At 47.1% G+C, this 24360-nt stretch overlaps 1 long non-coding RNA gene across 1 annotated transcript; it reads left to right on the forward strand.

Annotated features, from left to right (window-relative positions):
- Positions 1-5400: 5400 nt before the first annotated feature.
- Positions 5401-16900, forward strand: LOC134943806 (uncharacterized). The gene is made up of 3 exons (XR_010181768.1): positions 5401-5559; positions 14355-14455; positions 16676-16900. It is a non-coding gene; the product is annotated as an uncharacterized LOC134943806 (long non-coding RNA).
- The last annotated feature ends 7460 nt before the right edge of the window (positions 16901-24360 follow it).

The raw sequence follows: 24360 nt of genomic DNA on the forward strand, positions 1-24360 counted from the left end.
GAAACGTGTAGCCTGTGAGGATGAAAATTAACTTACCACTGGCTTATCAGCCTGTTTCTTTTGAGAGACTGCTGCTGGAAGTGATAAACCGCAGGTGGAAAGCTGCATGTAAGGGTTAATCGTGTAACCTATCCCTGGTACAGGAGTTGGAATTATCCGTTCAGCTATACTGGATAATGTCTGTGCAAACATAGCCCAAGGCGGATCAACCTGCAGCTGAATCTGCCTTGTATTTTTCAAGAGACCCTGGTGAAAGCTAAAACAATTTGCACACAAACCATCCTGAACCAGATCCTGAAAGGTTAACCCAGCTTTGCAAGACAAACATAATATGAGTGTTGGTGTTGCTGTGAGTGTATCTTCCTCACCTTTGCCGCTCTTAGACATGATAAATAATCAACACTTCCACAATGTACTACACAATTTGTGACTGTAATCACTTTAAGCTTTTTAAAGTGACATACAATGCGACCCTACCCTGCTTATGCACCAGCATTGAGGATCGAAATAGAAAAAAACTGAAAGAATATATAGTAAAGTCAGCAATCACACTAGCAGTCAGTCACATGTTATACATTAGTATAATAAGCAATATGAGCACATCATCAACTACAAATACATTTCAAGTATGTAGGAGAACATATTACTGAATCATGTTTAAACAGATCTACCGTATTCAGACGCATAGCGAAAGAAACCACAGTAATAGTATACAGACTCATATGCAATAGGCACTTATCTAACTATTCATACTCAAAAGGTAGATAGAGACTTAGTGCTGTATTACCCATACTCAGTAGAGTAGGATACAGGGAGACTCACCCTGCTTCCAGGACCGATCAATACGTTTGCGAACAGAGTGGATCCAGATGCTACTCGTGTACACTGTCGCTCCATGAACCTATAGTGAACACAGACGCTCAGTGAACACAGACGCACCAGTCAGACAGCTGCCTATGCTGCGACTGGGTCCCCTTTGTATACAGCATCTCAGAGTGAAGCGGAAAAACAGTTCATAGCGGGAGACTGGGATGAAACTGGTCATGAACCGGGGGGAGGGGCAACCAGGAGAGCGTCTGACTCCCCACCCAACCCTAGGGATCGTGGCCTCATACTATTCCTGGAGCCTATGATCCCTAAGGCCTAGCGCTGGTGCACCCGAGGTGGCAGCCACATCAGCAACTGTTTGGTAGTCTCCAACCAAAACAATGCGGCTGTGTCCGTATTACCCTTCTAAGCAGAATCGATGCCTTACCTTCTCCCCGTGCTCCAGCCACAGCCTGGTAACATCTGCTGGACCTGCCAGTATATCTGACAGACGCCCGCCGAAACAGCACTGTACTCGTGGGTAAGCGCTGTCACAACCCTGGCAGAGAGTTGTTGAAGCGACTCTTTCTAAGGCACGTATAAGACGCTTTTTAGAATGATCACTCAAGAAAAAATAGTAAGACTATACAAATAAATATAAGAAAGCTTAGGGCTGCTAAATACCTGCAGCCCTCTGACCATGGTCCGGCTCCTGCCGCACCAAACAAAAAACTGATTTGCCTGAGCCAGGAGGTGGGGATATATGGACGGGCCAGTTGCATGTCGACCTTTTTCCATGTCGACCTTGTTCCTGTTGACCTTTTGTCCATGTCGACCTAAGGTGTGTCGACCAATTGGCGTCGACCTAAGGTGTGTCGACCTTTTTGTTGTCGACCTGGAGTCCCAGACCCGTTCAGTGCCATTTTCCTGCCTGCAGTTCCTGTACACAGACGCTGACAGGGAGAGCTGTCCCTCCAAGCAACTCCAGCTATCCTGTGCGGTACCAGGGGGTCGTAGAAGAAAGGGGGGGGAGGAGGCTATGTAAAGTCTGTGTAGTCTATTAAGGTACACAGATAGCACTGGTAGTTTTATTAGTTCTACCTCAGAAAGCGCTGTGTGTGGGTTGGCTCCAATCTCTGTGTCTCTCTGTGGCATACTTGTGGGGAAACTGTGTATGACATTTCCCTGTGTGTGTGGGTGTGGGTGTTTAATATCTCCCATAGCTATGTCTAGGCCGGGTCATATGCTGCAGAAGATGTTTCCTCTCAGGAGGGATCCATTCCATGTACACAGTATTGTAATGCTTTGTCTCAGATCCCTATTGTTCAACCTGAGTGGTTAACTTCTATCAAAGGAATGATCTCTCAGATCTCTACTAGGGTAGCTAATACTGAGACTGAAACTCAGGTGTTGAAGAAGTCTATGGCAGTTTGGTCAGGCTCTGTTCCTATTCCTGCAAAATCCCGTAGCATGTTCCCACAGAAACATGCACTTGCCCAAATTATGCAAGATGACACGGATACCGATTCCTATACTGCAGACGGTGATGGGGATGTGCTGAGAGGGGCGGCATCCCTTACTATGGGCATGCAACTCATGATTGAGGCTGTTAGAGATGTGTTAAACATTAATGACACGCCACCTGAGCAGGTTGAGCAGGCTTACTTCACTGACAATAAGAAAGCATCGATAACCTTCCCTGTGTCTAAAGAATTAAATGCTATATTTAAAAAATCCTGGGAAAACCCGGAGAAAAAATTCCAAATCCCAAAAAGGGTTCTGGTTGCTTTTCCCTTCCCTGAGGAAAAAATGGGAAAACCCACCCATTGTTGACACATCTGTCTCCAGACTGTCTAAAAACTGTCCCTGGATCTACAGTGTTAAAAGAACCGGCGGATCGAAAGATTGACACTACGCTCAAATCCATATACACGGCTTCAGGAGTGGCGTTAAGGCCCACTATTGCCTGTGCATGGATTTCTAAAGCCATAGTAAAGTGGTCAGGCATATTACTAGAGGATTTGGATACAATGGATAGAAGTGATATTGAATTGTTTTTACGTAACATACAGGATTCTGCGTGGTTCATGGTGGAATCCATGAAGGACCTGGGTACGGTGACTGCACAGATATCTTCCATGTCGGTTTCAGCCCGCAGGGGACTCTGGCTACGCCAATGGTCTGCAGACGCAGAATCCAGGAGAAGTGTGGAAAACCTACCCTACGCAGGTCAGGCTCTATTTGGGGAAGTGTTGGATGCGTGGATTTCCACAGCAACCATGGGAAAGTCACCTTTCCTTCCCTCTGCTACCCCTTCTAGGAAAAAACATTTTCTTCAGCTGTGTCGCAGTCCTTTCGGACCGCTAAGGCAAAAAAGTCCAAGCCTCCTACCACTTTCTTTAGAGGTGGTCATGCAAAATCCAAAAAGCCTGCACCCGCAGGCTCCCAGGACCAGAAACCTGCTTCTGGATCCTCAAAATCCTCAGTATGACAGTGGACCACACAGCCTGGAGGACAGGCTGGTGGGTGTGAGGCTCAGACGTTTCAGCCACGTTTGGGTGTCGTCCGCCCTGGATCCCTCGATACAGGATATTGTGTCCCAGGGGTACAGACTGGAGTTTCAAGAGCTCCTGCCTCACCGATTCTTCATATCAGGCTTCCCAGCTTTGATGACAGACAGGGCTATCCTACAGGAAGCCATCCTAAAATTAGAAAAAAAGTCACAGGTCATTGTCCCAGTTTCACCTCATATGCAAAACAAGCGTTATTATTCAAACCTTTTCTTGGTACCGAAACCAGATGGTTCGGTCAGACCAATTTTGAACTTGAAATTGTTGAACCCTTACCTGAAGTTGTTCAAATTCAAAATGGAGTCTCTCAGAGCAGTGATTTCAGGTCTGGAGGAGGGAGAGTTTCTGGTATGCCTGGATATCAAGGATGCGTACCTCCACATTCCGATTTGGCTGCCGCACCAGGCTTATCTCAGATTTGCACTGTTAGACAGTCACTATCAATCTCAGGCACTGCCATTCGGCCTCTCCACAGCACCGAGGGTGTTCACCAAGGTGATGGCAGAAATGATGGTTCTCCTCCGCACACAGGGGGTGAACATAATCCCATATCTGACGATCTGCTGATAAAGGCATCGTCCAGGGAGACGTTGTTGCAGTCCATTGTTCTCACGACTCATCTGCTCAGGGCACGGTTGGATCCTGAACCTTCCAAAATCACATTTGGAGCCGACAAGGAGATTGTCTTTTCTGGGAATGATCCTCGACACGGAAGTGCAGAGGAGAAAGCATTGGTGATTCAAACAATGGTCCGGGACGTCCTGAAGCCTGCCCGGGTATTGGTTCATCATTCGCCTTCGGGGGAAGATGGTTGCCTCTTCGGAGGCTCTACAGTACGGAAGGTTTCACTACAGTACGGAAGGTCCTTCCAACTGGATCTCCTGGACAAGTGGTCGGGATCTCATCTACACATGCACCAGAGAATACGTCTGTCGCCGAAAGCCAGGATTTCACTTCTCTGGTGGCTGCAAATACCTCACCTTCTGGAGGGCCGCAGGTTCGGGATTCAGGACTGGATCCTTCTAACCATGGAAGCAAGTCTCCGGGGCTGGGGCGTAATCACTCGGGGGGAAACCTTCCAAGGAAGGTGGTCAAGCCTGGAATCCAGCCTTCCAATAAACATTCTGGAACTAAGAGCCGTCTACAGCGGTCTTCTCCAAGCTGCCCATCTTCTGCGAGATCGAGCCATTCAAGTGCAGTCGGACAATGTAACGATGGTGGCCTACATAAACCGACAAGGCGGAATGAAGAGCAGAGCTGCAATGTCAAAGGTAATGAGAATCATCCAATGGGCAGAAAAACACGCATTGGCGCTGTCAGCAATCTTCATTCCGGGAGTAGACAACTGGGAAGCGGACTTCCTCAGCATCCAGATTTCGGCCCTATCCATTTTCTTCCAGAAACAACTGACTTCCCTCCCTGAGGTTCAGACTTTCTTGAAAGGGGTTCTGCACATCTAGCCTCCCTTTGTGCCACCTATGGCACCCTGGGATCTTAACGTGGTGTTACAGTTCCTCCAATCAGATTGGTTCGAGCCTCTACCGGAGGTTGAGGTCAAGTTTCTCACGTGGAACACTGTCACGTTGTTGGCCTTAGCTTCTGCTAGACGTGTGTCGGAGTTGGGGGCTTTGTCTTGTAAGAGCCCCTACTTGATATTCCATGAAGATAGAGCTGAGCTCCGGACACGTCAGCAGTTTCTTCCTAAGGTTGTGTCGGCTTTTCATATCAATCAATCTATTGTGGTGCCAGTTGCTACTGACTCCTCAATTACTTCAAAGTCCTTGGATGTTGTAAGAGCTCTGAAATGTATGTGAAGAGGACTGCTCATCAGAGAAAATCGGACTCTCTGTTTGTCCTGTATGATCCCAAGAAAATTGAGTGTCCTGCTTCTAAGCAGACGATCTCTCGCTGGATCAGGTTTACTATCCAGCATGCGTACTCTACGGCAGGATTGCCGTGTCCACAATCTGTTAAACTGTAGAAAGAGCCGCATGCGGCTTGAGAGATACGGGTTGGCCACCACTGGTGCAGTGGAAGGTGGCGGCCAGCCTGTGACCCTTGGCAGTAGTGTAGCCCGGGGGGCACATGGCACCCTGCCCCCCGGGCCAGCCCGCCTCTGGCAGTAGCACACCTCACCCGGCTACAGCACCAGCATGGGGCATACCGTCAGGGCATCACATATGTAAGTGTGGTTATACTGTATGTGTTTGTTTGTTTGTATGTATGTATGTGCTCTATGTGTGTGTATATGTAGGTATGTCTGTGCTCTATGTGTGTGTGTTCTATGTGTTTGTGTGTATGTTTTATATGTGTGTCTTTGTGTGTGTGTGTGTGTGTGTGTGTGTGTGTGTGTGTGTGTGTGTGTGTGTTTACTTTGTATGTGTGTGTTTGTGTTCTATGTGTTTGTGTGTGTTATATGTTTGTCTTTGTGTGTGTTTGTATGTGTTCTATGTGTGTGTACATGTATGTGTGAAGTTGAGTGTGTACATGTATGTGTTCTATGTAACGTGTATGAAACTCACCCACCACCCTCCCCTACAAAACCTGCATTTACTCCTAACAATCATGTATGGAAACCCCGCCAGGAAAATCCTGCATTTGCCCCTGGGCTAGCAGCATACTAGCAGCACAGTATACTTAGTGATGCCCGCCCGCACCCACCCTCCCATACTTTGCTGGCAATGTGCAGGAGACCCCTGGAAACACGCATTAAGCCCCTGGCAACGCACATGAAACCCCTAGCAACATGCAGTAGACCACTGACAACGCACATGAAACCCCTGGCAACATGCAGGAGACCCCTGACAACGCACCTGAAACCCCTGGCAAGGCACAGAAGCCCCCAGCGAGCATGGAACCCAGAGCATGAAACCCCTGACAACAGGCAGGTCATTTAAAAGTAATTGAAGCCTTACTGTGTGGCATCATTTGTAAGGGGCATTATTGTATGTGGGGCATAAAATGGTGTCAGGGCCATAACTGTGTGTGGCATAATATGTAATTGACATTACAGTGTATGGCATATATCATAATGGGCATTACGGTGTGTGGCATTATGTGTAATGGGTATTAGTCACTGCCATGGTCGCACATTCATTCCCGCTCCCGCCGAGCACCCACCAGCAAAAACATAAATCGGCACCCATGCACACACACTAATGCACATAAACACAGTAGCGGATCTTGCCACGGGCAAGCAGGACTTTTGCCTGGGGCGCTGCCTTTCGGAGGGCGCCGGCGCCATCCGGAGGGCGCCACACCATGGCAAGATCCACTACTGTGCCCCCCGCTGTGTCCCCCGCTGTGAAGGGAACAAGACGCTACCTGTCTAGTTTCCCTTCGTGGAGAGGCCTTTGCTGTGCGGTGCGCGATGATGTCATCGCGCACCGCACAGCATTGTGGGATTGGCACAGATGCTAGGGGTCATAATTGACCTCTAGTGTCTATCTATGCTGTGCTATGGGAGAGACATCATGACGTCTCTCCCATAGATCATAGGAGAGGAGCGGCACCGGCGGAGGTCTGCAGCAGTCGGGAATCAGGAGCGGGGATAGTAAGTATTTATTTATTTCAGCGGCGCTACTCTACAGGTGGCACAAATGGGGGCGTAACTGACCATGCTCCCGTATGAAGCCACACCCCTTTTTGCCCGGGGCGCCACAAGGGTTAGAACCGGCCCTGCATAAACACACCATATTTGTTTTCCCATTTTGTTTTATAAGGGGGGCACCAAACTCCAACTTGCCTCCTGGAGACTGGGATGAACTTATACCCCTGACTGGGGGGGGGGGGGATGAGATGGGGAGGGGCTGGGGTAGATAGGGACTGGGGAGAGAGTGGAGTGTTAGGGACAGATAGGGACAGTGGAGAGAGAGATGCAGATTTTTTTTCAATATTGTATTACATATCTATCTATCTATCTATCTAAGGCTAACGCTGCTGCTCACCTCTGTGGGGCCACCGGTGGACACCTGAAACCGCCCGACGAAGCTCAGTTCGGGACACACACACCTCCCCCTATGTACACTGCACTCCCCACCATATACTGTCCCTATATATACACTGCACCCCCATCCTCTTCCATATTCTGCACCCTCCCACCATATACTGCCCCTATATACACACTGCACCCCCATACCCCTCCATATAGTGCCCCCTATTTTAATGGCACCCCCCTCCTCCATATACTATGCTGCAACTCCAGGTTACTTGCCGTCCCGGGACTCAGCAAAACGTAGCAGCAGAAACGGATGCAGGAACCACCAGATGGTCCCGCAGTGTTCAGAGCAGAGGCATTGGGAACACATGTGGCCACTTACCGGTGGGGAGAGAAGGTGAATCAGTCCAGCAGGAAGGGGTGAGTAGTGTGGTGAATAGGAGGAGGAGGGGTCGGGGCTGGGGCTGCAGATGATGCGAGTGAGGAGGAGGAGGCAGATAACCAGCTCAGCTTCTTTATATATACTGCAGGTAGTGGAGGGGCGGGGTCCTGTGCTCGCCTCTCCCACACGCCGCACAGGCCATGCTCAGACCCCTCCGGCCTGCTGTTGGTGGCTACTGGTGTCCTCTACCCAGAGCCGGCCCTAACCAATATGATGCCCTAGGCAAGATTTTGGCTGGTGCCCCCTGGCACCACCGCTAGTTTCGCCTCTGATCCTGCACCACTTTCTCAGCACCATCACCCCTCACCCAAAGCAGTTCTCATTTTGGTGTTCCTACCCCCTATATTTTAAATAGGAACAGTGCGCACATTCGGCGCATAGCCCAAAAAGCGGTGTGTTCTTGCTGGGAAGGGGCATGACCACACAATAGTACCCCCAATTCAAATAACGCCATACAGTACTGCAACTTTATTCACATTTTATCATGCGATAGTGTCCCTAATTTATGTTACATCACACAGTAGTATCACTTTACCTTATAAACATTTCTCCTCACAGAAGTGTCCCTTATTCACATTACACCACACCATACTGCTGTTTATTCACATTAGACGACACAGTAGTGCCGTTTCTATACATTACGCCACACAGTCAAGCACCTTTTACAAATAATGCCACACATTAGAAATGCATTTATACACATAATACCACACAGCAATACCCCTTACACATTATGTCAACCTTTATTAATGCCCTTATACACATAATGTCCCTTACACATATGCCATACATTATTAATGCCCTTATACACATAATGACACACATAATGTCCCTTTCACATATGCCGCACATTTTTAGTGCCCTTATACACATAATGATATTCATAGTGCCCCTTACACATTTGCTGCACATTATTAATGCATTTATACACATGACACACATAATGCCCTTTACACATATCCTGAACACTACTGCACAACCAACCCACCCGCATACAGCACTCACATGGCCGCTAACACTGTGACCTCTGCCTCTGCTTGGATACAGATGTGTCCTCATACATCTTGCCTCAATACGCCAAGCAGCAGGAGTTGCCTGGTGTGAGTCAGCTGGCAGCTCTGCTAGCGTCGGGCGCTTTTTTTTATGAAAATGCGTCTTATTTGCATTTATATGTGGCTAGGATGCACAAGCAGCTTCTGCTGATTAAAATGATATGTGGTATGTCTATATTCTGTGTGCGACTATATTACAGTGATTTCCAGGACACAGTAATGTAGCATTTCGTATGCAGATACAGCCGCAGTCACACACAGAATATAGGCATGCTGCATATAATTTTAATCAGCAGAAGCTGATTGTGCCCCTAGGCATACCAAATGCCCTAGACATTTGCCTAGTTTGCCTATGCCTAAGGCCGGCTCTGCCTTTACCCCCAGACTGCTTGGGAATTGTGCATGGACTGGTGAACTTTCACGTACCAGTACTGGTGTTTATAGTGTAGAATCATTATTGCCTTCCTATTACAGATATACAGCAACTCTCTCTCCCTCCCTCCCTCTCTCTCAATATATATATATATATATATATATATATATATAGTAAGCCCTGTCCCATATTCCAGTTCCCTGTTTACTATTGTGACTGTTGCTGTTACATTGGCTGTGCTGCAAATACCTTGAAAAAGGTCCTGGTGTGGACCGAAACGTTGGTGAACATTGGCACATCATTTGGAACTGTGAGATATACACTCTATTTCTTTAATAAATGTCTTTTTGATTATTTCTATTTCTGAAGTCTGGAGAGTGCTATCATTCCCACTATTGTGGGAAATGCTGCACTATATATATGCAGAGTATATATATATATATATATATATATATATATATACACACACACACACACACTGCTAAAAAAATAAATAAAGGGAACACTTAAACAACACAATGTAACTCCAAGTCAATCACACTTCTGTGAAATCAAACTGTCCACTTAGGAAGCAACACTGATTGACAATCAATTTCACATGCTGTTGTGCAAATGGAATAGACAACAGGTGGAAATTATAGGCAATTAGCAAGACACCCCCAATAAAGGAGTTGTTCTGCAGGTGGTGACCACAGACCACTTCTCAGCTCCTATGCTTTCTGGCTGATGTTTTGGTCACTTTTGAAAGCTGGCTGTGCTTTCACTCTAGTGGTAGCATGAGACGGAGTCTACAACCCACACAAGTGGCTCAGGTAGTGCAGCTCATCCAGGATGGCACATCAATGCGAGCTGTGGCAAGAAGGTTTGCTGTGTCTGTCAGCGTAGTGTCCAGAGCATGGAGGCGCTATCAGGAGACAGGCCAGTACATCAGGAGACGTGGAGGAGGCCGTAGGAGGGCAACAACCCAGCAGCAGGACCGCTATCTCCGCCTTTGTGCAAGGAAGAACAGGAGGAACACTGCCAGAGCCCTGCAAAATGACGTCCAGCAAGCCACAAATGTGTATGTGTCTACTCAAACGATCAGAAACAGACTCCATAAGGGTGGTATGAGGGCCCGACGTCCACAGGTGGGGGTTGTGCTTACAGCCCAACACCGTGCAGGACGTTTGGCATTTGCCAGAGAACACCAAGATTGGCAAATTCGCCACTGGCGCCCTGTGCTCTTCACAGATGAAAGCAGGTTCTCACTGAGCACATGTGACAGACGTGACAGAGTCTGGAGACGCCAAGGAGAACGTTCTGCTGCCTGCAACATCCTCCAGCATGACCGGTTTGGCAGTGGGTCAGTAATGGTGTGGGGTGGCATTTCTTTGGGGGGCCGCACAGCCCTCCATGTGCTCACCAGAGGTAGCCTGACTGCCATTAAGTACCGAGATGAGATCCTTAGACCCCTTGTGAGACCATATGCTGGTGCGGTTGGCCCTGGGTTCCTCCTAATGCAAGACAATGCTTGACCTCATGTGGCTGGAGTGTGTCAGCAGTTCCTGCAAGACGAAGGCATTGATGCTATGGACTGGCCCGGCCGTTCCCCAGACCTGAATCCAATTGAGCACATCTGGAACATCATGTCTCGCTCCATCCACCAACGCCACGTTGCACCACAGACTGTCCAGGAGTTGGCGGATGCTTTAGTCCAGGTCTGGGAGGAGATCCCTCAGGAGACCATCCGCCACCTCATCAGGAGCATGCCCAGGCATTGTAGGGAGGTCATACAGGCACGTGGAGGCCACACACACTACTGAGCCTCATTTTGACTTGTTTTAAGGACATTACATCAAAGTTGGATCAGCCTGTAGTGTGTTTTTCCACTTTAATTTTGAGTGTGACTCCAAATCCAGACCTCCATGGGTTAATAAATTTGATTTCCATTGATAATTTTTGTGTGATTTTGTTGTCAGCACATTCAACTATGTAAAGAACAAAGTATTTAATAAGAATATTTCATTCATTCAGATCTAGGATGTGTTATTTTAGTGTTATAATGTATAATGTGGAGTTCTGCCGTAAGTGGGCTGCAATTTTAAATAAATGCAGTTTAGACCTGATCTTATTAGTAATAGCAGAGTCAGCAAGAGAACTCAAAGAAATTAAGAAGAAAAAGGAAGAATTTGAGACCAAACATCTTCCTACCATTCAACTAGATCAGAGTACGGATTGGTTGGGTAAACTTGCTACACAAGTGGAGAATTACCGTAGAGACCTGGTGAAGTTCAAACGGAACAAGCTGAGTCTGGTACAGAAGGATTACGCTGAAAGGAGAGTTTATCCTTGGGCATTAAACCCTAGTTACAAAAAGGCCTATAATCCACGACAAAGGAAGTTTAGAAGATTTGCGGGAGACACTGAAACATCCAGTGGCGGCCAGTCCTCTCAAAGTGAAACTGAGACAAGCAGCAGATCCACCACAGGTAAACCCCTTTTAGGGGTCAGTACTCACGCTCAGCGAGAAACAAGAGGAGACCTTTTACCCGAAGAGGAGGACAGTGGCAAAGGATCCTCAAAGCGCAAGAACAAGGCTGCAAAGAAGAAATAGTTTTTAATCTCTCTAGCAGAGTTCTTTCCTCTGAGGAGAGAAAACTATTAAATAAAGGACTTTCCTTTGTACCGTCCTGTCAGTTCAATGAATTCCAGTGGAAACTTGATACATATAGGTTCAATAGAAAATTGAGATTGCGTGAGCATTTTGGGGAATCTGAATCATCTGACTCTGACACGGTCAACCCATTAAAGAAGATCAAAGGGACATCGAGCTTTGATCCAGTCAGCATGAATACTTCCCTGAGATGTTTTAATCGGTCACTGGATAAACAGGTTAGGGGTGCTATTCAGTCTTTGAAACCGAGTAGTCCCAATATGTCCAAATCTGAATGGGACACTTTAAAAACCCTCAGTCAGGATAAGAGTATTGTCATACGCCCCGCCGATAAGGGGGGCGGTATTGTCATACAGGATCTTTCTCAATACAAACAAGAGATTTACCGACAATTAGAAGACCCACAAGTTTACCTGCAACTGCCGACCGACCCTACCTCTAGGTTTGAAACCGAATTAAAATCAGTATTGGAGGAGGCCACAGTTAATGGCATCATCACAGGGGCAACAATGAAGACCTTGATTCAGCAGCACCCAGTGGCACCTGTGCTGTATACGTTGCCAAAAATTCACAAACATCCAACTGCCCCTCCTGGCCGCCCGATCATAGCAGCCAGGGAATCCATATACTACAAAATTTCCCAATATTTAGACTTCTTCCTCCAACCCGTGGTCCAATCTCAAAAAACCTATCTGAAGGATACCACCTCACTGATAATACGGTTACAAGGCCTACCTGCTCTCCCTCCCAATGCGCTTCTCTGTACTTTAGATATAGTGAGTCTATATACTAACATACCGCACTCAGGAGGTTTAACAGCTGTTGCGACACTGTTGTCATCTAGTCCATTATATACCGGACCAGAACTGTCATTCTTCATCAAACTACTTGAACTCACCCTGAAAAGAAATTATTTTCTTTTTGATTCACACTGGTATGTCCAGCAACAAGGTTGTGCGACGGGGTCCTGCGTGGCCCCGGCATTCGCTAACAGTTATATGTTTGAAGTGGAGCAACAGGCTTTCTTTGAGGACACAGAGGTTGCAGACAAAATACTGTTCTTTTTCCGCTACATCGACGACCTGTTCCTGATTTGGTTAGGAACAGAATTGGAGTTCATTGACCTGATGACAAGGGTTAACTCAATGGACAACACGATTAAATTTACCTACTGTACAAGTACCCAACATGTCAATTATCTGGATGTACAGATTTCTCTAAAGGAGGGGCATATCCATACCTCATTATTCAAGAAGAACACGGACCGCAATACCATACTGCATGCGAGTAGCCAACATCCGGCCTCCACTAAGAAGGGATTCCCATTCTCTCAGTTTTTGTGGATTCATAGGATCTCGGATGATCCAGTTAATACCGTAAAGGAGATAGATACGATGATACGTCAATTTCTGATCAGAGGATATAACATAGATGACTTAATAGAGGCCAAGAGGAAGGTTTTGGAAATTCCACGATCTAATACTCTAATTTCCACAAAATCCAAGAAGAAAGCCAAAAATAGGGACATCATTCCTTTTGTCCAACAATACAATCATGCCAGTTCGACGAATTCAAAGGTGGCGAAGAACCTGTGGCCAGTCGTGACCTCAGATCCGATACTAAAGATGCTGAGTAAAACCAAACTGTTGCCGAGCTACTCCAGAAACAGAAACCTCAAAGACTGGCTAGTTAAAAATGATGTCTCCACTGTACCAGTGGGTGGTTCGCACACCTTCTTGTCTAGAAAACCAGGGTGTTACCGCTGTACGGGCTGTACCACCTGCAGTTTTATGGAGTATGGGGACTCGTTCGCCCACCCACACTCGGGGGAACGGATCGCCATACGCCATATTCTGTCTTGCAGAAGCACTCATGTCATATACATCATTCGTTGTCCGTGTGGTCTCCTCTATGTGGGGAAAACCACGAGACAATTCAAAGAGCGCATGGCATTACATAGATCTGCCATACGTCAGGCTCTAGAGGGTGGTAAGAGTGGTATGAATCAGCCTGTTGCGAGACACTTTAAGGCACTTAATCATGGCCTCGCCACTCTGAGGTATAAGATTATAGATACGGTCCCTAAAAATCTTCGTGGGGGTGATAGGGGTAAGGCTCTGCTGCAGAAGGAGGCTCGGTGGATTCACCGTCTCAGTACCATCACTCCAAAAGGTCTCAATGAGCACCTCCCCCTGAATTGCTTTTTATAAGGTTGAATGTCCCTGCCTTATAAATATAAAATATGTATATATAGTTTCGGGTTTATTGCTCCGTCCCATACACATGTAGCCCAGTCCACCCGCTATGCCCCAGTCTATCATGTTATTATAGTTATGACACTGTCCTATATCCTGGTTGATATAGTGTGTCTTGTTCCTTGGGGACTTTGTTCCCCTGGTTTGTGTAATGTACAACATGTAGAATGCTTTGTTATTCTGGAGAAGGGGAGAGGAATAGGTGCGAGCACTGATGCGCTGTTTCCATTCATGCTGTCACTGTTATTGTTATTTTGTTCCCTAGCAACCGCGAGACGCGGCCGGGCGCACAGGAAGTGCGCAGCGCCGGAGGGTGTTGTCACATGACCCGGCGCCGACGGCGATGGCAGGGACACACGAGGTGGGGTAAGTGGCTATAAATTGTTTGTTGTTTGTGTTGTCTGTATCCTGATGACGTTATTAAATTAACGAAACGTTGACTTTTGATTCTTGACCGCTGTGTCATTTATTATTGGAACAAGTCCTGTGAGTGCCACCATTTTCCACTCTGTATTCGGTTGCTTGACCAGCTCGGGAGGCACCAAGGCATTATTTTACACTAGGAGAGAGTGCCGGCTATTTCTCCATACATATATATATATACGTATATGGGGGTAATTCTGAGTTGATCGCAGCAGCAAGTTTGTTAGCAATTGGGCAAAACCATGTGTACTGCAGGGGGGGCAGTTATAATAACATTTGCAGAGACAGTTAGATTTGGGTGGGTTATTTTGTTTCTGTGCAGGATAAATACTGGCTGCTTTATTTTTACACTGTAATTTAGATTTCAGTTTGAACACACCCCACCCAAATCTAACTCTCTCTGCAGATGTTATATCTGCCCCCCCTGCAGTGCACATGGGCCCTCATTCCGAGTTGATCGCTCGCAAGCTGCTTTAAGCAGCAGTGCAAACGCTAAGCCGCCGCCCTCTGGGAGTATATGTTAGCTTAGCAGAAGTGCGAACGAAAGATTAGCAGAATTGCTTGAAAATCTTTTCCTGCAGTTTCTGAGTAGCTCCAGACCTACTCCTAGATTGCGATCACTGCAGACTGTTTGGTTCCTGATTTGACGTACAAACACGCCCTGCGTACGGACAGCCACTCCCCTGTTTCCCCAGCCACTCCTGCGTTTTAGCCTGACACGCCTGCGTTTTTTAGCACACTCCCGGAAAACGGTTCGTTTCCACCCAGAAATACCCACTTCCTGTCAATCAAACACCGATCAGCAGAGCGACTGAAAAGCGTCGCTCGCCCCTGTGTAAAATTGCTTAGTTTTGTGTGATAGTACTTGGCGCGTGCGCCTTGCGGCCCATACGCATGCGCAGAACAGCCGGTTTTTAGCCTGATCGCTACGCTGCAAAAAACGGCAGCGAGCGATCAACTCAGAATGAGGGCCCATGGTTTTGCCCAACTGCTAACAAATTTGCTGCTGCGATCAACTCTGAATTAGGCCCATAGGCTAATGCTACACACACACACACACACACACACACACACACACACACACACACACACAGCATAACAGAGCCACGGCTTCCAGCAGCAGGACTTCCAGAAACCCGGCAGCTCCTGTGTTAGTAGCTATCGCCCCCGCTTTAATCCGGCCCTGGTGTCCGTCATTTTGACGAGCTTTTAACTCGTTAATTATACGTGATTACATCAAAACTCACTATTTATACAGATATTATTTACAGGGGTTTATACAAATAATAATAGCATTACTTATTTAGAATTATCAGGAATTATCAGCAATAATTTTTTATATATATATTGATGAAGTCCATGAGGGATGAAACGCGTTGGGTGCTATTCTGATTTTACCTCAACCTCTTAAGATAAGCTACCTCTCCCCCCTTTTTTTATTTTTTTTTATGTTTTATCCTGTGTATTTTATACCCTATTTTCTGTGTTTTTATGTACCTTTTTATGAATTTTGGCATATGTGTCTCTGACTTTTTTAGCTTAGCCTTTTGCTTCTTCCTTTTTTTTTTTTTTTTTACAGTATTTCTTGACTAGGCTGCATTTGAATATTGTTATTATTCTACATATTACCCCTTTATAGTGCTTTGTCTTTTGTAATTAAATTGTATACCTTTTCCAGCACCTGGTTTTTACATTATTTAATAGACACTTGGTCGCTTGCAATAACCTCATCCCCCTGCACCATTTTATAACTTGTAGGCATATATACCAGTGCCTTCACATGTTTTTGAGGTTCTTTAGCTGACGCCCTAAATATTTTGAAGGGAGTGTCCACCAGGCTAGGTTCTGTAAACTAGTCCAGTACGTATTTTTCCCATACTGTTGTATATACCTTATATACTGCATCTGTGGCGCTGGTAGCTTCTTTTGTACACATATATATATATATATATATATATATATACACACATACACACAGTATATCATAGAGAATTAGACTGTATGGCAAACATGCACATTCCTCAGTAGACAAACACATGTCTCATCACGCAGACACGCCACTGTATATCTGCTCCCTCCTCCCTCTCTTTGCTTATCCTGAAATCACCTATTTCCCTGCCAATGATCCGCCGGTAAAACTGCACCATTTATCTCCATTCCCAGAGAGGAATGAACGAGCTCTCGCTCCCTGGATACGATGAACAGGAGAATGTCGCCATGGCAACACAGTTGCGCAGTGTCTTCCCCTCCACCTGACTGCTTTAGTATCCTGCTACTGCTAGAGTCCGTCATCCAGGCTGTGCATTACAATCACCCTCGTGATTACTGCCACCAAAGCACTTGGCATGTGGCCAGCAGATCACCGGCATCTCCCTGTATTTCATATCGCCAGACGCCAGAGACATTTGCTATTTGTATTTTGAAATAAAATATTGCCTTCTTGGATATAAATTATCATGAGACCTTAGTTACCAAATATTACTCATTTCTGTGTTTTAAAGACAAACACTTGTCCCAGAATATGCCCCTATTTATAAATACCAGTGAACTGTGCAGTACAAAGTACTCTGTACCTAGAATGCCATTCTCACTCTACATATTTCTTGTAAATTAAAATGTAATGTAGATGAATGTAATGCAGACAAATGACATTATCACCAAGTTTAGTAAACAAGTCAGAGGAGGGAGAAAAGCTGGTGCGCAGAGGTCTGCCGAGACCCTGCAGCACGTGATGTGTCTGGATACACCTGCCCAGTAGCAGTGCAGGGGCAAATGCAGGATTTCTACAGGGTGGTTTCCAGATGCTTCATTTTAGAGTGTGGTCAGTAGGGATGAGCGGGTTCGGTTCTCAGAGAACCGAACTTCACCAATCAAGTCCGGTTCCGAGCCAGGCTCGGGTTTTCCCGCTTGACTCGTAAACCAGAACGAGGCAAAATGTCATCATCCCGCTGTCGGATTCTCGTGGGGTTTGGATTCCATATAAGGAGCCGCGCGTCCCTGACATTTTCACTCCGGCATTGGAGAGTGTACAGAGAGGACGTGTCTCCGTTCTCTCAGTGTCCTCAGTGTCCGTGGCTTGTGCTGAATTCGTCCAGTCACAGTGCTTGTGTCCTCTGCTGCCATATGTGCAGTGCTGTACAGTGGTGGAGTGTGGTGCTGCATCAGTTCAGTGGTGGTGTCCTCTGCTGCCATATGTCCAGTGCTGTCCAGTGGTGCTGTGTTGTGCTGCATCAGACCAGTTGTAGTGTCCTGGGCATCAGTCAGTCCAGTGACCATTCACAGTGGTGGTGTCCTCTGTTGCCATATGTCTAGTGCTGCTATATAATAAGTCCCTTACAGTGTTGCTGTGTTGTGCTGCATCAGACCAGTGGTAGTGTCCTGTCCATCAGTCATTCCAGTGACCAGGCAGTCACAGTGGTATACGCTGCTGCTATATGTCCACTGCTACAGTATTATAATAATAACAACAACAACAAGTCCCTTACAGTGTTGCTGTGTTGTGCTGTGCTAGACCAGTGGTAGTGTCCTGGCCATCAGTCATATCAGTGACCAGGCAGTCACAGTGGTATACGCTGCTGCTATATGTCCACTGCTGCTGTATAATAATAATAATAATAATAATAATAACAACAACAACAAGGCCGTTACAGTGTTGTTGTGTTGTGCTGCATCAGACCAGTAGTAGTGTCCTGGCCATCAGCCATCCTAGTGCTGAAGCTGCTGCCACTAGCCATGACATAGATGATGAAATGCCATCAACGTCGTCTGCCAAGGCCGATGCCCAGTGTGATAGTAGAGGGCATGTAAAATCCAAAAATCCAAAGTTCAGTAAAAAGACCCAAAAAAAGAAATTTAAATAGTCTGAGGAGAAACGTAAACTTGCCAATATGCCATTTACAACACGGAGTCGCAAGGAACGGTTGAGGCCCTGGCCTATGTTCATGACTAGTGGTTCAGCTTCACATGACGATGGGAGCCCTCATCCTCCTGCTAGAAAAATTGAAAGAGTTAAGCGGGATAGAGCACAGAAAAGAACTGTGCGTTCTGAGATGATATCACGAATCACCAAGGAGAGTCCAAGTGTGTCGGTGGTTGCGATGCCTGACCTTCCCAACACTGGACGGGAAGAGGTGGCTCCTTCCACCATTTGCACGCCCCCTGCAAGTGCTGGAAGAAGCACCCACAGTCCAGTTCCTGATATTGAAATTGAAGATGTCACTGTTGAAGTACACCAGGATGAGTGTTGCTGGTGTTGAGGAGGAAGTTGACGATGAGGATTCTGATGGTGATGTGGTTTGTTTAAGTCAGGCACCGGGGGAGACACCTGTTGTCCGTGGGATGAAGAAGCCCATTGGGATGCCTTGGCAAACTGCCAAAAAAGCCACCTCTTCAGTGTGGAATTATTTCTCCACAAATCCGGACAACAGGTGTCAAGCCATCTGTTGCCTCTGTCAATCTGTTAACCACCTAGGAACATCCTCCCTTATACGTCACCTGCAGCGCATTCATCATAAGTCAGTGTCAAATTGTGAAACTTTGGGTAAGAGCGTTAGCAGTCCACTGACACTTAAATCCCTTCTTCCTCCTGCACCCAAGCTCCTGCAAGCCACACCACCAGTTCCCTCAACATCAACTTCCTCCTCAGTCAGGAGCGTCAGTAGTCCTGCAGGCCACGTCACTGTCAAGACTAAGGAGTTCTCTCCTAACCGGGATTCCTCCGGAGGATCCTTGAGTGGTACGCCTGCTGTTGCTGCCACTGCTATTGTTGCTGCTGGGAGTCCATCCCAGAGGGGAAGTCGGAAGACCACTTGTACTACTTCAACTAAGCAATTGACTGTCCAACAGTCCTTTGTGAGGAAGATGAAATATGACAGCAGTCATCCTGTTGCAAAGCGGATTACTGAGGACTTGACACTTATGTTGGTGTTAGACATGCGTCTGGTATCTGCCATTAGTGCAGTGGGATTTAGACAATTGATGGAGGTATTGTGTCCCTGGTACCAAATCCTATCTAGGTTCCACTTCACTAGGCAGGCGATACCGAGAATGTACAAAGACGTTGTCACGTCTAGCAGAGTTTGAGGATCAGGCAGCTGAGATTTGCCCGAGGAGGTAGCAGTCTGTGAATGAACTAGATGAGGGGGCTGGATATAGTTCCTTCACATGGGACACGGAGCAATGAAGAACGTAGGCGGGGTTTGAGAGTCAATGGAAAGTATATTATGTACAGGGCTGAGGTAGAGAACCGAGGCTGGAGCACGATGGTTAAGACGTGGCTGGAGACAAAGAACTGTGGACTGTGATTTGAAAGACGAGACTGTAGATGAACTGTGGAACTGTGGATGATGGTTGAAGACGTGGCTGGAGACAAGGACTGTGGACTGTGGTTTGGAAAACGAGGCTGAAGATAATAATCTGCAGGCGGTGGTCGGTGGTACAAAGGCGTGGCTGGTGAAGAAGATCTGTGGAATGTGGCTTGAAAGACGAGGCAGAAGACCCGAGGCCGACTGTGCCCAAAGAGTCTTACTGGACCGAGTTTTCCAGGGGCGCTTCCACAGGCAGTAGCAGGGTAGGAACGCAGGGCTGCAGCAGCAACAGAGAACCGACCAAGCAGGATCAGGAGGAACCAGAATACAGCAGGAATCCTGGGAGCACAGGCTAAAGCACCTACAACAGGGTTGTAACTTGAAGCACTGGCATCCCTGTCCTAAACCAGCCCCCTTTTATAGGGAGAGCTTCCCCTGGATTGGCTGGAAGAGACAGGAAACAGGAACTATGCTCAAAACTTGGTCTCCAACATGGCGGCGCCCAGTAATGCAGACCTTTTTGCAAAGCCACATTGCTTACTGCCCCTGGTCTCCTAGCAATGGCTCAGCAAGAGCGACCAGAGCCGGCCATAGGCATAGGCAAACTAGGCAATTTCCTAGGGCATTTGATATGCCTAGGGGCATCAGCAGCTTCTGCTGATTAAAATGATATGCGGCATGCCTATATTCTGTGTGTAGCATTTCATATGCAGATACAGCCAGTGTCTCACACAGTATATAGGCATGCTGCATATCATTTTAATCAGCAGAAGCTGCTTGTGCATCCTAGCCACATACCAATGCAAATAAGATGCATTTTCATAAAAAAAGGTGCCCAACGTTAGCATTGAGGCAAGATTTATGAGGACACATCTGCTTCCAAGCAGAGGTCACAGTGTTAGTGGCAGTATGAGTGATGTGTGCATGTGAGTGGGTTGGTTGTGCAGTAGTGTTCGGAATGTGTGTAAGGAGCATTATGTGTGTCATGTAAAAATGCATTAATAATGTGCAACATATGTGTATGGGGCACTGTGTCATTATGTGTATAAGGGCATTAATAATGCGCGGCATATGTGTAACAGGGTACAACTGTATGTGTGTCATTCTGTGTAAAGGGGCACTAATAATGTGCAGCAAATGTGTAGGGGGCACTATGCATGTCATTATGTGTATAAGGGCATTAATAATGTGCGGCATATGTGTAAGGGACATTATGTGTAAAAGGGCATTAATAAAGGTTGTCATAATGTGTAAGGCGCATTATGTTTAGAGATGTGCACTTGAAATTTTTCGGGTTTTGTGTTTTGGTTTTGGGTTCGGTTCCGCGGCCGTGTTTTGGGTTCGACCGCGTTTTGGCAAAACCTCACCGAATTTTTTTTGTCGGATTCGGGTGTGTTTTGGATTCGGGTGTTTTTTTCAAAAAACCCTAAAAAACAGCTTAAATCATAGAATTTGGGGGTCATTTTGATCCCAAAGTATTATTAACCTCAAAAACCATAATTTCCACTCATTTTCAGTCTATTCTGAATACCTCACACCTCACAATATTATTTTTAGTCCTAAAATTTGCACCGAGGTAGCTGTGTGAGTAAGATAAGCGACCCTAGTGGCCGACACAAACACCGGGCCCATCTAGGAGTGGCACTGCAGTGTCACGCAGGATGGCCCTTCCAAAAAACACTCCCCAAACAGCACATGACGCAAAGAAAAAAAGAGGCGCAATGAGGTAGCTGTGTGAGTAAGATAAGCGACCCTAGTGGCCGACACAAACACCGGGCCCATCTAGGAGTGGCACTGCAGTGTCACGCAGGATGGCCCTTCCAAAAAACACTCCCCAAACAGCACATGACGCAAAGAAAAAAAGAGGCGCAATGAGGTAGCTGTGTGAGTAAGATAAGCGACCCTAGTGGCCGACACAAACACCGGGCCCATCTAGGAGTGGCACTGCAGTGTCACGCAGGATGGCCCTTCCAAAAAACACTCCCCAAACAGCACATGACGCAAAGAAAAATTAAAGAAAAAAGAGGTGCAAGATGGAATTGTCCTTGGGCCCTCCCACCCACCCTTATGTTGTATAAACAGGACATGCACACTTTAACCAACCCATCATTTCAGTGACAGGGTCTGCCACACGACTGTGACTGAAATGACGGGTTGGTTTGGACCCCCACCGAAAAAGAAGCAATTAATCTCTCCTTGCACAAACTGGCTCTACAGAGGCAAGATGTCCACCTCATCATCATCCTCCGATATATCACCGTGTACATCCCCCTCCTCACAGATTATCAATTCGTCCCCACTGGAATCCACCATCTCAGCTCCCTGTGTACTTTGTGGAGGCAATTGCTGCTGGTCAATGTCTCCACGGAGGAATTGATTATAATTCATTTTAATGAACATCATCTTCTCCACATTTTCTGGAAGTAACCTCGTACGCCGATTGCTGACAAGGTGAGCGGCGGCACTAAACACTCTTTCGGAGTACACACTTGTGGGAGGGCAACTTAGGTAGAATAAAGCCAGTTTGTGCAAGGGCCTCCAAATTGCCTCTTTTTCCTGCCAGTATAAGTACGGACTGTGTGACGTGCCTACTTGGATGCGGTCACTCATATAATCCTCCACCATTCTTTCAATGGGGAGAGAATCATATGCAGTGACAGTAGACGACATGTCCGTAATCGTTGACAGGTCCTTCAGTCCGGACCAGATGTCAGCATCAGCAGTCGCTCCAGACTGCCCTGCATCACCGCCAGCGGGTGGGCTCGGAATTCTGAGCCTTTTCCTCGCACCCCCAGTTGCGGGAGAATGTGAAGGAGGAGATGTTGACAGGTCGCGTTCCGCTTGACTTGACAATTTTCTCACCAGCAGGTCTTTGAACCCCAGCAGACTTGTGTCTGCCGGAAAGAGAGATCCAAGGTAGGTTTTAAATCTAGGATCGAGCACGGTGGCCAAAATGTAGTGCTCTGATTTCAACAGATTGACCACCCGTGAATCCTTGTTAAGCGAATTAAGGGCTCCATCCACAAGTCCCATATGCCTAGCGGAATCGCTCCGTGTTAGCTCCTCCTTCAATGTCTCCAGCTTCTTCTGCAAAAGCCTGATGAGGGGAATGACCTGACTCAGGCTGGCAGTGTCTGAACTGACTTCACGTGTGGCAAGTTCAAAGGGCAGCAGAACCTTGCACAACGTTGAAATCATTCTCCACTGCGCTTGAGACAGGTGCATTCCACCTCCTATATCGTGCTGAATTGTATAGGCTTGAATGGCCTTTTGCTGCTCCTCCAACCTCTGAAGCATATATAGGGTTGAATTCCACCTCGTTACCACTTCTTGCTTCAGATGATGGCAGGGCAGGTTCAGGCGTTTTTGGTGTTGCTCCAGTCTTCTGTACGTGGTGCCTGTACGCCGAAAGTGTCCCGCAATTCTTCTGGCCACCGACAGCATCTCTTGCACGCCCCTGTCGTTTTTTAAAAAATTCTGCACCACCAAATTCAAGGTATGTGCAAAACATGGGACGTGCTGGAATTTGCCCAGATTTAATGCACACACAATATTGCTGGCGTTGTCCGATGCCACAAATCCACAGGAGAGTCCAATTGGGGTAAGCCATTCCGCGATGATCTTCCTCAGTTGCCGTAAGAGGTTTTCAGCTGTGTGCGTATTCTGGAAACCGGTGATACAAAGCGTAGCCTGCCTAGGAAAGAGTTGGCGTTTGCGAGATGCTGCTACTGGTGCCGCCGCTGCTGTTCTTGTGGCGGGAGTCCATACACCTACCCAGTGGGCTGTCACAGTCATATAGTCCTGACCCTGCCCTGCTCCACTTGTCCACATGTCCGTGGTTAAGTGGACATTGGGTACAGCTGCATTTTTTAGGACACTGGTGACTCTTTTTCTGAGGTCTGTGTACATTTTCGGTATCGCCTGCCTAGAGAAATGGAACCTAGATGGTATTTGGTACCGGGGACACAGTACCTCCAACAAGTCTCTAGTTGGCTCTGCAGTAATGATGGATACCGGAACCACGTTTCTCACCACCCAGGATGCCAAGGCCTCAGTTATCCGCTTTGCAGCAGGATGACTGCTGTGATATTTCATCTTCCTCGCAAAGGACTGTTGGACAGTCAATTGCTTGGTGGAAGTAGTAAAAGTGGTCTTACGATTTCCCCTCTGGGATGACCATCGACTCCCAGCAGCAACAACAGCAGCGCCAGCAGCAGTAGGCGTTACACGCAAGGATGCATCGGAGGAATCCCAGGCAGGAGAGGAATCGTCAGAATTGCCAGTGACATGGCCTGCAGGACTATTGGCATTCCTGGGGAAGGAGGAAATTGACACTGAGGGAGTTGGTGGGGTGGTTTGCGTGAGCTTGGTTACAAGAGGAAGGGATTTACTGGTCAGTGGACTGCTTCCGCTGTCGCCCAAAGTTTTTGAACTTGTCACTGACTTATTATGAATGCGCTGCAGGTGACGTATAAGGGTGGATGTTCCGAGGTGGTTAACGTCCTTACCCCTACTTATTACAGCTTGACAAAGGCAACACAC

This window comes from Pseudophryne corroboree, chromosome 7 (assembly GCF_028390025.1).
Source record: "Pseudophryne corroboree isolate aPseCor3 chromosome 7, aPseCor3.hap2, whole genome shotgun sequence".
In the NCBI taxonomy this organism is placed as follows: domain Eukaryota; kingdom Metazoa; phylum Chordata; class Amphibia; order Anura; family Myobatrachidae; genus Pseudophryne; species Pseudophryne corroboree.